Here is a 17,371-nt window from a genome sequence, read left to right as displayed (position 1 = left end):
TTCCTAGTTAGGATGACACAGTGATAGCTTGCTCCTGTTGTGTGTTGTTTTTCTGTTTCTGCAGGTCTAGAAGCAGACTCGTGTTACTCTTTTATTGATTATTATTGTGGGACCCCCACCCCCACCCCTTCCTTTTGTCTCCTCCTTTCTCTTTCACTTCTGTCTCTGTGTCTGGTCGGAATTATAAAGAAACCAAAAACACTGACAATAAAGTTTTAAGTATCAGGCGTGACATTAAAGCAGAAGCTTTGATGCTCCACCTGAGAGTAAACTTGTAAGGCATGTCACCAGTATTCAGACATCAATTCTGTTGGTTTCACAGCCAAACAGGACACAGAGAAAAAATCTGGCATTTTCTGGCTTATAGAGAAGCTCAGATAGCTGCACCTTCTACCTGGACAGCAGCATCTAGTCTACCTGAACAGCCGCATCTATTTTACCTGGACAGCAATGTCTAGTCTATCTGGACAGAAGCATCTAGTTTACCTGGACAGCAGCATCTAGTCTACCTGAACAGCAGCATCTAGTCTACCTGGACAGCAATGTCTAATCTACCTGGACAGCAATGTCTAGTCTACCTGGACAACAGTATCTATTCTACCTGGACAGCAGCGTCTAGTCTACCTGGACAACAGTATCTATTCTACCTGGACAGCAGCGTCTAGTCTACCTGGGAAGCAGCATCTAGTTTACCTGGACAACAGCGTCTAGTCTACCTGGACAGCAGCGTCTAGTTTACCTGAACAGCAGCATCTAGTCTACCTGGACAGCAATGTCTAGTCTACCTGGACAACAGTATTCTACCTGGACAGCAGCGTCTAGTCTACCTGGACAACGGTATCTATTCTACCTGGACAGCAGCGTCTAGTCTACTTGGACAGCAGCATCTAGACTACCTGGATAGCAACGTCTAGTTTACCTGGACAGCAATGTCTAATCCACCTGGATGGCAATGTCCAGCCTACCTGGACAGCAGCATCTAGTCTACCTGGACAGCAGCATCTAGTCTACCTGGACAGCAGCATCTAGTCTGCCTGGACAGCAGCGTCTAGTCTACCTGGACAGCAGCATCTAGTCTGCCTGGACAGCAGCATCTAGTCTACCTGGACAGCAGCATCTAGTCTACCTGGACAGCAGCATCTAGTCTGCCTGGACAGCAGCGTCTAGTCTACCTGGACCGCAGTGTCTGGTTTACCTGGACAGCGGCATCTAGACTACCTGGACCGCAGTGTCTGGTTTACCTGGACAGCGGCATCTAGACTACCTGGACAGCAAAGTCTAGTCTAACTGGACAGCAGCGTCTAGTCACTCCTGAGCCTTCCTGGTAAGGTCTATTCAGGGGTTCTGGAGAGGAGGTTTGTCGGATTGCTGAACCTCAGATTCAGGAGGAGCAATGTGAATTTCGTCCTGGCTGTGGAACACTGGACCAGCTCTATACCCTTAGGGGGATCCTGGAGGGTGCGTGGGAATTTGCCCAACCAGTCTACATGTGTTTTGTGGATTTGGAGAAGGCGTTTGACCGCGTCCCTCGGGGGACCCTGTGGGGGGTACTCCGGAAGTATGGGGTACCAGGCCCTCTGATACGGGCTGTTAGGTCCCTGTATGACCGGTGTCAGAGCTTGGTCCGCATTGCCGGCAGTAAGTCGAGCTCATTTCTGGTGAGGGACTCCACCAAGGCTGCCCTTTGTCACCAATTCTGTTCATAACCTTTATGGACAGGATTTCTAGGCACAGCCAAGGTGTGGAGGGCATCTGTTTTGGTGGCCTGAGGATCAGGTCTTTGCTTTTTGCAGATGATGTGGTCCTGTTGGCTTCATCAGAACGTGATCTTCAGCTTTCGCTGGAGCGGTTCGCAGCCGAGTGTGAAGCAGCTGGGATGAGAATCGGCTCCTCTAAATCTGAGACCATGGTCTTGATTCGGAAAAGGGTAGAATGCCTTCTCGTGTCAGGGATGAGGTCCTGCCCCAAGTGGAGGAAATTAAGTATCTCGGGGTCTTGTTCACGAGTGAGGGAAAACTGCAGCGTGAGATCGATAGGCGGATTGGTGCTGCATCTGCAGTGATGCAGGCGTTGTACCGGTCTGTCGTGGTGAAGAGAGAGCTGAGTCAGAAGGCGAAGCTCTCGATTTACCGGTCAATCTACGTTCCTACCAACATCTATGGTCACGAGCTTTGGGTAGTAACCGAAAGAACGAGATCACGGATACAAGCGGCCGAAATAAGTTTTCTCCGAAGAGTGGCTGGGCTCTCCCTTAGAGATAGGGTGAGAAGCTCGGTCATTCGGGAGGGGCTCGGAGTAGACCCGCTGCTCCTCCACATCGAGAGGAGCCAGTTGAGGTGGCTCAGGCATCTGGTTAGGATGCCTCCTGTATCTGTGTGTAATGTAATTTTGTCCGTCTTTACCAGGTGATTTGTGTGTGTGGGAGCTGAGGTTACATGGAAATGTAAACACAAGTTACAAATCAAGAGTTACACACACACACACACACAAATCTTGAGTTACACACACACACACACACACACACACACACACACACACACACACACACACAAATCTAGACACACACACACACACACACACACACACACACAAATCTAGTTACACACACACACACAAATCTAGACACACACACACACACACACACACACACACACACACACACACACACACACACACAAATCTAGTTACACACACACACATAAATCTAGTTACACACACACAAATCTAGATACACATGCACAAATCTAGACGCACACGCACACACATACACACACACACACACACACACACACACACACACACACAAATCTAGTTACACACACACACATAAATCTAGTTACACACACACACAAATCTAGATACACATGCACAAATCTAGACGCACACGCACACGCACACGCACACACACACACACACACACACACACACACACACAAATCTAGTTACACACACACACACACATAAATCTAGTTACACACACACAAATCTAGTTACACACACACATAAATCTAGTTACACACACACACACACAAATCTAGACACACATACACACACACACACACACACACACACAAATCTAGTTACACACAACATAAATCTAGTTACACACACACACACACAAATCTAGACACACACACACACACACACACACACACACACACACACACATACATGTAGATATGGTTTATGAAGCCACTATGACATTTTGGTGGTTTATGAGGACACACCTTTCCCTGCATCTGGTGAACACGAAAAGTATGTCAAAAATTTTGATTTTACCCATAGAAGAAAAGTCTCACTTCAAAATTAAGAAAAACATATCAGAACATACATACATTTCACATATGAATTTACACAGGCTTATGAGGACTTGACAACCTGGTGGTTTATGGAGACAATTAGGGTTTATGAGGTCTGTTTACAAAAATATACAATTCTGACTGTTTCATGGTTTAAGGAGACATTTAAACATTATGAGACCAGTATACACATTTATATATAACATTCAAAATATCAAGGAATCAAAGAGGAAATAGAGGTTTTTTGGGGGAGTCAAGGCCTCAGAAGTACCATTGGTTAATCGAGCACTTAGGCCTGTGACCATTTAACTTGGAGAGAGATGGGCATATTCCAGGATAAACTTCAGAAATCTTTATTCAGAAGAGTGCATAGATAAAGCTAACATTTCTACTAATGTTTCTGTTCAGAAACCGCAACCTACTGCTACCTAAAACTCAGTTTTTGTTTGTCTTAGTTGACCTATGTCCTGTCGGTGGTACATCACATGTAGGGGTGTCTTTCCACAATAGTATTTCCAGCACCTGCTCCTCTGTTTGCCCATGTCTGTGACATTCACTGAGCATGTCATCTGTAGAGGTCTTATCCTTGATGGTACTTAAAGACCTTGGCTGTTTTATCTTGGATCATAGGTCTCACACTAGCTAGTCCTCTGACTCCTTCCTTACTGCTAGCATACCGTTTCAGGGTGCTGGATTTGGGGTGTAATGGTCCATGCATGGTTAGGAGCTTTTGTGTCTTAACATCTGTGGTCTGTATTTTTTCCTTTTGGCCAGCTCATTATTCCTGACAGATATCTGATTACTAGCAGGGCATAGCTGTTTATTTCCCAAATCTTGTTCTTGCCCTTGAGCTGATTTCTTAGTGCTCTCCTTATTTGTTTTAAGTATTTGGTTGTGGCTTATTTCCTTGCAGCCTCATCGAGGTTGCCATTTGCTTGCTGGACACCAAGGAATTTGTAGCTGTCCTCAAGGTCTGACTTTTTTCCTTCTGGGAGTGAGACCCCTCCTGTATCTATTATCTTCTCTTACTTTGTCAACATTCGACCACACTTCTCAAGTCCAGATGACATTCCAATATCAATGCTGTAGATCCTGGTGGTTTGGATCAGTGAGTCAATGTCTCGCTCGGTCTTGATATACAGTTTTATGTCATCTAGGTAGAGGAGGTGGCTAATTGTGGTTCAATTTTTGAGTGAGTATCTCAGATTTATTTATGGGACAATAACTTTATTTAAAGGATATCAGGATTGGATAGGATAGCTTGTTGATGGCTTGTTGTGTAAAAAAGGCAGCTAGGGGCTCACAGAGTGTACAAACCTTGTCAAGTTAACACTCAACACAGCTACAAGGACTAAACAAGAAAGTCATACTGACATATTATGACCTTTTCTTGTAGAAGTTATTTAAAACATGAATGCATGCAAGGGGCCCTAAAGCAAAATTAAGACTTTAATTACCAACAATTTGCAAACATTTCTTTGAGAGACTGTAACATCTGTTGTGTTTAATTTGGTGAAAATCAGTGTGTATGATGAAATTACAGCCAATTGTAAGGCCACGGCTTGCCATCCAATTTTGCCGTCTCACCACAACCCCATTCTCTCTTGAAATATCTCAGTACTGAATGCTGCATTACACCAGCATGTCTTCTGACATTGGGCAGTGTCTCATGTTGATTCTATACAAAGGGTCAAAGTTGGACCTTTTAGAGTAAAACAATAAACTTCCTGTTGTCAGGGGTAGTGGCTTTGGTGATGGCAGGAAATGACACTGTCATTGTCTTGAGATTTGACATGACACTAAGTTGGATATAGCTCTGATCATGTGTCTGCAAGTTAATAAACCAAGAACTTTAATGTAAAAAGATCAATATTTGAGACTAAGCCCGAACTACACCATTAGTCCTTTTGAAAACTATTTAGACAACTTTTGATTCCCAATGGCTTATCAATTTTAGGTCATAGGCCTAAAGCCCTAGGACAAGTTAGTTAAAATATAATATGTGATAAAATGACAAAATGGTATGAGGCCAGAACAGTCTCAATAAGAATTAAGTCACACAACGTTTTCCACAAATGCACACGCTAATTCTGAAGTTCACACTCTGTGGTTCACAAATATAATTTGTAAGAACACTTGTAATATAAACTCACAGATCATACGAATTGCTGAATGCGCATTTACGAACAGCTTCTCATTTGTGAACCTTTCTGCGTTTGTGAGTGAAATTTGTGTGGTGCATTCACGAACAGCTTCTCATTTGTGAACCTTCCTGCATTCGTGAGAGAAATCGGTGTGCTGAATTTTGAGACTCTCCTAACGTCGCAGATCAACAAACGTCACCATTGGCTAATGAATCTGTCAATCAAATATATGATTTTGCCAGAGCTGTTCGCTTTCAGCCAATCATATGGCTCCTTATATTACGGAACAGATCTGCTGTGCGCATAGAAGTAGGTGCTGATGGCTGAAGATATCACGTTAGCGTTCACACTTGTTTAATTTTCCCTTTTAATTCTGGTGCCTGTTAGCAGCTGAAACACATCCTCACGTGCTTGTGGATATCATATATTGTATATGGAGACATGACTGTAATAATAAGTAAAGGTTATCAGCTGTAGGTTTAGTGTGCTCATAGGAGACGTGACAAAAGAACACAAATCACATTTCTCTTTATGGCCTATATAGTTGTCATCATCAACATTACATGATTTACAGAATACATGTGACCAACTAACATTTCATGTTCTACCACCGGATGTTTGGATCAAAATATGAACCAATCAGATCTTAGATCAGGTGAGAGCCAGGCGTTTCCCGTCATGCCCTGGGTTTTGCAGTCGAGGGAGAGCAACTGCAGCGCCTTGCTCCAAAATCTGCGGCCACCTTGATCTCACAAGGTTATCGTTGCCTACGATAGAGATAGAGCAAGTCGGCGTCAAGTCGGACACAAATCTAACCGGCAAGCACTGCTCGCCGATCACCGCTGATCCAATCTGCGCAGTTAAGGGGATGGAATTAATCCAATAGGCGATTGCTCAGAGGGCTACACTATACTCATAGAATCTGGGGTTACAATACATAACCAACGTTCCACCCTATGGGTGGCCTCTTAATAATCTTATTCAGAAAAATTATGCATTTTTACTATGTGAAAGCAAACCCCGTTAGGGGCAGAGACCTCTTGAAGCTCATATTAAACATTGTCTGCAGAGAAGGTAAGAGAAGCTAGTAAATCATCAGACCTATTCCATGGGAGTGACTCTGAAAAGGAGCAAAAGCTCAGCTCTTTATCTTGGCAGGTGTCTCTATTCTCCTGTGTTCAGGCTCTTGGTTACATCAGTTACTTTTCCTTTTAATGAGCTGCATATATTTCTAACACAGCCTTCAGTGACATCAAGAAAAAAAATAACTTTTTAACTCTAAAAGACATTATTCTCATTCTGAGAACAAATGAACAAACTGTGTGTGAGTATGTGTGTCCAGTTGCAATTTAACACAGACTCAGTAGCATAGAGAATCTTCTCACAACACCTAATCATCCCTTGATCAAAAAAACTGTAGATAGAATCTTGTCATGTTATTCTATTTAATAAGTAGACGGACGGAGGTATAGTACGAGTTTTCAAGTGTAATGAAGATGATCGCAGGGTAACACAGTTCCCCTTAAATGTTGAGCAAAAGTTATGAAACGAGACAAAATTCAAACAATAACATGTAAAAAGAAATGGATCTCCTGATAAGAAGTAGGTGCTTCACCTTTAAATATGTTTTTATTAGAGCTGGATACACAGGAAGATGTATGTTACTAAACCAACACTAGCAATGATAGAACATCTACATTTTGAAGAATTGTAGCATAGATTAAGTGGACAGCAGCCTTTTCAAATACATTCCTGGTCTAAAATAAATCAGGCTGACACAGCCTTTAAGGAAATACACAACTATAAATGAATTTAGAAATCTATTTGGGGGTCTATCCTTTAGCATTTCATATTTACGACGGCAAATCCCTTGAATAACAATATACAGTATATTAACCTTAAAATGGACCACTCCTTCACTTTTTAACTTTCTTCCTTCCTGTCTCATTAATTGTTTTCTTTCTTCCTAACTCCCTACCTTCTCTCTCCTTCCTTCTTCACACATGTAATCATCTAGCCTCAAGTAAGTTCTCAACATACTGGACAGTGTGAAGATATATGTCCACTCCAAAAGAGTCTAAATGTTGCAACGGATTAATGCTGTCCTGCAGTTCCAACATTTCATGATCTGAAAGAGGACTGTCCAGTACAGGGACATTGATCCCAGGATGAGGTTCAGTCATGTATCCATTTTCCTCCCATTCAATCTCTGGTATCGGTATACTCTGGAAAAAGAAAGTGTGTATGAGCATTGTGCATAATGAATCTCAAGAAAACACATTTAATAAAGCTTTATCATGACCTTTTAACAATTACTTAACATCAATGATGTCAGGCAGAACCTAGCATCTTCATTATTTCATAAATTATTATTATTTTTTAATTAATGGGCAAATTTTATGTTAAAACAGCAGTGAGAATATCACATCTGGAAGGTCTAATGCCTTGCATTTTGAACTTGCAGATGTGTCATGACTTTGTAATGTCATGACATTATAGTTGACAGTGTCCATTTCAGTAGAGGTGCACACAAACAGAACTGTAATTTCAATAGCCATTTCATCTTGAATCCAAGAAGCATAGTGCAGAGGTAGATTATCAAAGTGTTGAACATTTGATTTTTAGTTAAGGATCAACTTGACATGTGATCAGTCATTTTAACAGAACATACATTTGCCCCTGGATCAGAAACAGGATTCAGAGCCTGGCCCAGATGCCACAGCTGATTTGGTGTCATGTTTTCCTCTGTCCTGATTGGATGGTTGTCCCATGCATCTCTAAAGACATACAGGCTGGCCTGGATGCGAGACAAGAAAATATAGTGGCAACAAAACAGGTGAAGGATGTTACTGATGTCGAGCAAGTCTTGGTCTTCCAGAGAGTGCAGGATGTTCTAATATAAACCAGTAACACTCATGAAGACATCACGTCAGAGGCGCTCAATTCTGGATTTGGAGGGGGATTAAATAAAAGAAAATTAAAATATACACACACATTTACATGTCCATTCATCCATTTTCAACTTGAGTTATCTTTTGAATGGTCACAGGGGGACTGGTGCCTATCTCCAGCAGTCAAAGTGTGAGACGAAGGGTACACCCTGGGCAGGTCAACAGGCACAGGCACGCGCGCACACACACACAAAGCTTCCAAATTAGGTTAAACTCACCGCTGATTGTGTACACTTTTTCCTGCAATGAAGCTGTTGGTGTCAGTTCCACGAACTGAGAACATTAATTCTGCATCACCTGCATTTTCTCTGCCATGATCTCCTCTCACCCTGAAACAAACAAACATTAGAATCTTGCTTCAAACATTTTTAATGCACATCTATAACAATCTACATCAATTTAAGTTTTACAGAAATTTCCTCATGTACCTTGCTACTAAGTGAGTAAACATTGTGGCATTATTAACCCTCTGCTGGGGAATTTTTTTTTTTTGAAAGAGGGAAATGTTCATTCCCCCCCCCCCCCCCCCCATAAATTTCACTTTATGACCTCAAATGGCATGTTATCTTTGGTCAATAACACACTTTAGGCAAAAGCAGATTTGTAACAGGGTAACAGAGGGTAAAGTTGGGAATAACATGAATACCTCAGAGGAAAGCCATGCTCATTCACAGCTTCACTGAAGAGGCAAGGTGGGTGTCTGCCCGGTTGTTGTCAGCTACCTTCAGGTACATGATCTATGTAATTCAAGCACAAACACTCTCATATGACACACTTTTATAGGGGCCAAAACAATCAATTACCAAATTAAAGGTACAACAGCCATACAATAACATGTTAGATAATTAAATAAGTTAAGATCTGATAAACTGTATTGTTTGTGTCAAATCTCACAGGAGTGATGGATGCAGTTTACAGAAGACCACTGCACTATACTGTTTTCATCCCTCTCCCGCCATCTTCTTTTGAATTTCTGACCACCCGCAATGTGGTTTACTTCCACATTCTCCAGTGACACTCAGAACTATTACCCACAATATAATTAAGATGCACTGATTTTGTGTATTCACTCATCGTGCAGGAGAAAACATGGCATGACAGACTATTATTGGATTCATGGGATTGTGTATCATATTCCTCCATTTAAAAATCAATATGGAGGAGTAAAGGCTAATGATTATTACAAGCCCTTACATTAACTGACTTTACAAATATGCAAAAAATAATAATGTGTATATTTTGGGATTTCTGAAAATCCCTTTGGTTTTTAGCCAACTGTTCAAACTGCTCGCTCCTGCTGGGACCCATTCCTATGCAGCCCTTTACTTCAAAATATAAGTTGTTAAAGGTATAAAACATATCTATAAAACAGAAGATAGCCAGAAAACACATTTGCAGCTGTTTGGTCCTTGACAATGAAAACACCTACCTTCCTTGAATAGCCGTCTATTCCCCCAAAGATAATAAAATTGTACCTGTTAAAACACAGACAATTAAAAATGCAACTCCCAAAACAAAAAATAACATCTCCAATTACACACAGACATTACCTGATGTCAATGTGCACCATATACTTTGGGCAAGGAACTGTGTACGTCCTTCTCACTACACATCCCAGACATGTCATTCGAGCAAGTACACCCGCACTGTCCACACGATGCATACAGTCGGTCCCACTGTACTCTATGTCCCTGGGGAAGTAAAGCACCTCGGACTACCCTGTACCCAGCATCTGGCATGTTGCTCTTAATTACTGTGATAAATGAATCTAGTTCCTCATAACTGCATTTACTGTATGTGGCAGATACAGGTATAATATTTTCAGACATCCGTCTAAATAGAGTTACTCTGGATACACCAAGGAGTTTGGTAATGACACTTGTTGGCAGACCCATTTCCACAAGGTGTTCGAGAGCCTCTCGCGACACCGCCAGTCGTGGGCGGCCACGAGAACCTCTTTCAACGTGTACCGTTATTAATGCCTTTTGATTATCTCTTTCCTGCTGGATAATAGTATTCAGATCTGAAAGAGCAGAAAGTATATCCTCTCCTACATCAACAATGTCACCTAGAGCACCTAATAAAACTAAATAATGGTGACAAGCAAACTGTAGCCCTTCCCCATCAACAGGTTGCCTCTCCAAGATGCTTGACAGTCGATCGTACAACCTTTGAAGGATGTCAAGCCTCAATGATTCCTAGAGGAAAAAAAAAAAACTGAACAAACATGAATTGGATAACTGTTGGGTAATAGAAATAAAATAACAACTTCCAAATATCTTATGGCACTTTTATTTTTTTAACACTCCAGCTATGCTAGTTTTAATAAAAAAACATTTTTAAATAAGACCAACTGTAGATTCAAAGGTACATGAAATGATGAAGCAGTATTTCTGTTTATTATGTGCCAGAGCTCATTGGCCAAAATTTAAAGATGTATTTTATTTAAAAAAAAATAATATTTCTTTAACTATTGCCCACCGCCAGAAAATCAAACATTTATGCACTGGCTCAGCCAGTGTCTGTCTCCTTATTACTGCACGCACAGCCTAAAGCAGGGGTGTCAAACTCAAATTCACAATAGGACCAAATTAAAAACTGGGACAAAATTGCGGCCCAAACTCAATATTTATTGAAAAGTTTATTTACAGATGTCTTGTTATTCAATTGGAAAGAAACTTATTTTTGCATCTGAACACAGAATCTGATATGACCAAATTACACACGTGTTTTAAATAAAACACATCACTCGTTACTTATGTCTCAATTTTTATATACTCTTTTTACTCCTTACAATGTGTACATATTCAGTATTTAGATTGTTTTACCTTTTGGATATTTTAAGTTTGTCTGTTTTATGTTTTCTTTTAGTTTACTCTTTATTATTATGTTTTACTCTCCTGTTTGGCTCCTGTAATGAACGTTATTGCTGCTGTGACACCACAGTTTCCCTACTGAGGGACAATAAAGGGATTTTCTATTCTATTCTTCAATTTGTAGTCTGTCCAGTTCCCATTTTAGAGTAAGTTTAATCTTTTTTTCACAGGCCAACAACAAAAACCAAAAATAGCAATTATCTTCTATGAAAATATCTCAGTTATTAACTTTCATGCTTTGGAGCAGAAAAAGTGCATGACAATTAAATATTTCAAGCTCAGTTCGCTCCAATCTGATGGTCACCTTTTCCAGCCAGATACCTTCTTTCTAGGCGTTCAAAGTCGGAAACTCGCTGAGTAAACTGGGCGCTTAGAGGAGTATCTTCAGTTGTTTAAGACTGAGGGCAACGCTGCACACGCTGATTCTACTAGCATGGATGCTAATGATCGTAAACATAAAAGAGGGCTTGCTTCGTCTCGCGCGCAAACGCTGCAAAGCACTGTGGGATTAGTAGTCTTATCTGCAAAATCACCCGGCGGGCCAGTTTTAATATTATATATTTGATATTTGATTTCGCGGGGCAAAAAAAAAATAGACCAAGGGCTTGAGTTTGACAACCGTGGCCTAAAAAAATGGTACCTAGACACGCTAACTAACAAATGTTCGCCTGAGTTTAGCTTGATGTTAAACTAGATGAAGAATGTACCAGACTTCACGTAACGTCTGGACTGAATTTAACATAAAACATTTTACTTGACCATGAAGAACGCTTCTACTCATAATTCTATAACATTGCATAAATTACAACGAGGGAATAAGATAAAACTGTTACTCACAGATTGTGACCGGTCCATCCCGCTCTGCCATGTGAACTGCAATACGCATGCGCACAGCAGATCTGTTCCGTAATATAAGGAGCCATATGACTGGCTGAAATCGAACAGCCCTGGCAGAATCATATATTTGATTGACAGATTCATTAGCCAATGGTGACGTTTGTTGATCTGCGACGTTAGGAGAGTCTCAAAATTCAGCACACCGATTTCTCTCACGAATGCAGGAAGGTTCACAAATGAGAAGCTGTTCGTGAATGCACCACACAGATTTCACTCACAAACGCAGGAAGGTTCACAAATGAGAAGCTGTTCGTAAATGCACATTCAGCTATTCGTATGATCTGTGAGTTTATATTACAAGTGTTCTTACAAATTATATTTGTGAACCACAGAGTGTGAACTTCAGAATTAGCGTGTGCATTTGTGGAAAATGTTGCGTGACTTATTGTTTCACATTATATTTATGTGTCAAAGAGTATGAATTTCCAAATGAGCGTGTGCATTTGTGTTCCTCCGAATTATATTTTATGAAACACAGTGTGGATTTCCGAATGAACATGTGCATTTGTGGAAAACGTTGTGTGACTTAATTCTTATTGAGACTGTTCTGGCCTCATAAAATGGCATCATCTGACCAAAATGACCAACTTCCTGCTGGTCTTGAAACATGGTTTCAGGAGACTTTTTGTAAGTCTCAAGACACATCATGAATGTACCAAATATCATAATCCTCAGTCAAAGCATGACATAGAGCTGACTGTTGTGATGGTCCTAGGGAGCACTATGTTAAAACTAAGCCATGCCTATGGAAAATTTGTATAATTATCTGTTTGGGGTTGGATTAGAGTAAATCACATTACATTTCGCACAGATGAGATGTGAATTGAAGAAATTAGAGGCAAACGTAATTCCATGGTGTGATGCCTAAATTCGCCATACTCCTTAAGCCCCACCCTCTTTTGAAACCTACCAGACACTACATATGTGTAACAAATTTCATAATCCTCAGTAAAAGCATGGTATGAGGCTGATAGTTTTAATTGCCCTAGGGGCCTGCTATTTTAAAGAAATAGGTCACACCCACTGATGTGGCAAGGGGTCAATATCTTAGGCTTAGCCATGCCTACACAGTTATACTTTTGAGTATGTTTTTCACAACTTTTGATCCTCAGTGGCTTATGAGTGAAATATGTCATTTTGAAGTCTATAGGTCAAAAACTCTACGATATGTTAGCTTTAATTAAGCATGTGCAAAAAAGAAAAGAAGAAATAGTCATGTGACTAAAATGGCAGACTTCCTGTCAGATTTGGAAAGTGGCTCCATAGACCTTTTTGTAGGCTCTGAGACACTACATAAGTGTACCAATTTTCATAATCCTCAGTAAAAGCATGACATGGGGCTTACCATTTCAATGGTCCTAGGGGGAGCTATTTGAAAAAATAGACCACACCCACAGGATGTTTGCATCCATATCTGTTTGAGGTCAGATTAGTCACATTTATGCAAAATTTCCTGCAGATAAGTTGAGGAATGAGGAAATGAGGCAAACATATTGCTACGGCGTTACGCCTGAATTCGCCATACTGCCACAGCCCCGCCCTCTTTCAACACCTGCCAGTACTGGATGCTAAGTGAGCCCAACATGTCAACTGTTATTTGGCAGTGATTCATATTGGTTAGATCAAAAGGGTATAATTGGGATCTTTCAGAGTAAACATGACCTTTTCTGTTGTGAGGGGGTGGAGCCTTGATGATGTCATCATCTGATTATTGATTGTTGTTTAGGAGTGGATGACAAACAACCACAAACATTTTCGAGACTCTGTGTCCTACGATGATGACATTATGGCAATTTATATTTTTTAGCGAGAAGTCAGTATTAGGCCAGGAGAAGTCCTGCTGCTGAGGTGCTAAGTTGTATCGGTTGTATCAGCCCTGCTATGCAGTTTTCTACCTGCAGGGGGCTCTGATATTATATACAACACAACCGATATGGTTTACGAAACCAATTTTTTAATTGGCTATAAAACACAAAAGGAAGGTTAAGTTGCAGAAATAACTAAATAAGATGATAATGGCTGTTACAAAGTTTGTAATAATATATTAACAATGTTTACTTTTTATATTTTTCAAAGATTACAACACTTTAAAAGTCACGGTTTACGAGACCATCAAAAATGGTCTCATAAACCTATTGGTTTCATAATGCTGGTGTGTAAACTGACAAATAGGTCTCACAAACCATAAGCGCACACACACACACACACACACACACACACTCACACACACAAATCTAGTTACACACAACATAAATCTATTTACACACACACACACACAAACACATCTAGATATGCATGCACAGATCTTTTGAAACTTTTTTGTCCCCATAATGATGGAGTAGAAACACACAGCTGTGATTGTTTTTGTTAGTTTTTTGGCTTGTTTAGAATCACCACACCTTAAAGACACCTGTTGGGACTGGGAGGGGTGGGAATTATGTTACTGGGATTGGGATGAGAGGGAATTTTATTTTTTCTTGTTGTCTGGGATAGGGACAAGAACATTTTTTACAATAGGAATGGATTGGGAAAGCAAAATCCATTCCTGTGTCACCCACTGTGAGTGTGTGTATTTGTAAGCGGCTCCGCCCTCTCGGTCTGCCAGGCAACAGCATTTGTTGCATTTTTTGAACAGGAAGTGGGAGGGAAGTAAGACCCTGGTAGGGGTGACTTGCTCTTTAAAGTAATTTTCTATTTCATAGAAATATAAATTCACCTTATTTTAAAAGGTAGAGAAAACACAGCTTATATCAAAATAGTGATTGTTTTGCTAATAATAATAATAATAATAATAATAATAATAAAACTCATGGCTTTCACTTTCTCCCCAGCAGGAGACGCCGTTTACCAAAATTCCGCTCCTGGTTGAATGCCCTGCTACTTCTGCAAGGTCCTCTGCGCATCCGCAGTCGCTGTAAAATAAAAATAAAAATAAAAAAATCTTTGTTATACTGATTATACTGTCTCTCAAAAAAAAATTACATCTGAACGTTGTAACACCCCCCTTATTTTTTTTACCTGGCTGAGCGCTAAAATTTAGTTCTTTAAAAGTCTGAGAACAATTATGTGTATTTAGCACACATTTACAACGTTCGCTTTGAAGCAGGACATTTTTTAACCCTTTAGGGCGGTGTATACATTTATCAGTGGTAAATCAAATCAAATCAAATCAAATCAATCAAATTAATCCCAGAGGGAAATTAGAGGGCATCTGACACATATTTAATCAGCTGAAATAATAATAAAAAAATCATCATCATCATCATCATCATCATCACCTTTATTTATAAAAGCACCTTACAGACATATATCATGTCACCAAGGTGCTGCACAAGACTAAACTAAAAAGATAAAAACAAATATAGGAACCCAATAAAAAAAATTTAAATCTGCAAAATACAAAGCATCAGTTAACACACAGATTTAAAAGCCAGATTATAATAATGGGTCTGCAGCGCCTTCCTAAAAACTCTACTGACGTGGCGAGTCGCACAGATAATGGAAGATCATTCCATAATTTTGGGCCTGCTACCGAAAAAGCCCCGTCTCCTCTTGTTTTGAGCCTAGTTGCGGGGACTAGAAGCATATGGTGACTCTCTGAGCGGAGCGAACGACTATATATGGCTGTAGCAAGTCAGATAAATATTCTGGTGCTATCCCATTCAATGCCTTAAAAACCAACAAAAGAATTTTAAAACGCACTCTAAAAACAACCGGTAACCAGTGCAGATCTGCCAGGATGGGTGTCATATGATCATATTTCCTTTTCCCTTCTAGGAATCTTGCCGCAGCGTTTTGCACAAGCTGCAGACGAGCTACTGTACTCTGTCTCACCCCAATTAAGACAGAGTTACAGTAGTCTAAACGAGAGGTGATAAACGCATGCACAACAATCTCGAGGTCCTTTCTAGTTAAAAATGACTTCACTTTGGCCAGACGTCGCAAGTGGTAAAAAGAGGACGATACAACTGCACCCACATGTGCATCAAAGGTGAAAGCGTTATCTAATGTCACTCCTAAGTTGACCGCCGAAGAACGTAGGTAGGCATTCATATCCCTACAATCTAGTTTTGATCGCTCTAAATCACGATGTAACCCAAACAGCACTGCCTCAGTTTTGCTTTCATTCAGACATAAAAAATTGTCCGTCAACCATGACTTAACTTCAGTTAGACAGTGCATTAAGGTAATAATGGGACAGTCGCTTCGATAATTCAAGGGTAAGTAAAGTTGGCAATCATCAGCATACATATGACATCAAATTCCATACTTCCTCATGATGTCCCCAGTGGCAATATGTAAATCAAAAACAATAGTGGTCCCAATATTGAACCCTGTGGGACCCCCCACTGCAGGTGTGTGAATCCAGAACTAAACCCACCCATCCTTACACTTACAGTCCCTTGCTTCAAATAAGATCTGAACCAGTCTAAGGCCAGACCAGAGATTCCGACATTATACTCCAAACGATGGAGCAACACCTCGTGGTCCACAGTGTCGAAAGCAGCTGTAAGGTCCAACAAAACAAGTAGCGCAGGATTTCCCCTATCAGTTTCCAACATAATGTCATTTAATACCTTTATCAGTGCCGTTTCCATACTATGAAAAGCTTTAAAGCCAGACTGAAAAGTTTCCTTAATGTTAGACTCTTCTAGGAAATTCATTAACTGAGACACATTTTTCCAGAATTTTACTCAGAAAAGGGAGCTTTGCAATCGGCCGGTAGTTGCAAGGCTGCATACCATCTAACCCTGATCTCTTTAACAGTGGGTTAATAACCGTCTTTTTAAAATCAATTGGGACATAGCCAGAGACCAAACTGCTATTAATAACTTTCAATATTAATGGAGCTATTCCATGAAAGACTTCCGTGGTGGTATGATGTCTTTGGGAGATCCACTCGGTTTAATTACGTCCACCAACTTAACTAAGTCATCAAGGGATACTGGCTGAAAAGACTCTAAATGTCTATCCAAAGGAAATGAGGGAGTTCGCATATTTGCTCTTGACAGTGCAGAACGCAACAATGCCACCTTTTCAATAAAAAATCCAAGAAAACTAGTACACACCTCGTCTAATAGCTGTGCAGGGAAACCATTATCCACATTTGTCACAGCATTAATTGAGGCATAAAGCATTCTAGAGTTGTTACAATTAGAAGCGACTAGGTTTGAATAATATTCAGTCTTTGCCTTTAAAAATCT

At 40.4% G+C, this 17,371-nt stretch overlaps 1 long non-coding RNA gene across 1 annotated transcript; it reads right to left on the bottom strand.

The window, feature by feature from the left end:
- Window positions 1-8,611: 8,611 nt before the first annotated feature.
- LOC129164908 (uncharacterized) lies at window positions 8,612-9,946 on the bottom strand. The gene is made up of 3 exons (XR_008564381.2): window positions 9,824-9,946; window positions 9,041-9,131; window positions 8,612-8,723 (listed from the first exon to the last, which is right to left on the bottom strand). It is a non-coding gene; the product is annotated as an uncharacterized lncRNA (long non-coding RNA).
- Window positions 9,947-17,371: the final 7,425 nt, after the last annotated feature.

Source organism: Nothobranchius furzeri, chromosome 14 (assembly GCF_043380555.1).
Source record: "Nothobranchius furzeri strain GRZ-AD chromosome 14, NfurGRZ-RIMD1, whole genome shotgun sequence".
Taxonomy (NCBI): domain Eukaryota; kingdom Metazoa; phylum Chordata; class Actinopteri; order Cyprinodontiformes; family Nothobranchiidae; genus Nothobranchius; species Nothobranchius furzeri.
This window is presented reverse-complemented; position numbering and strand designations above follow the sequence as displayed.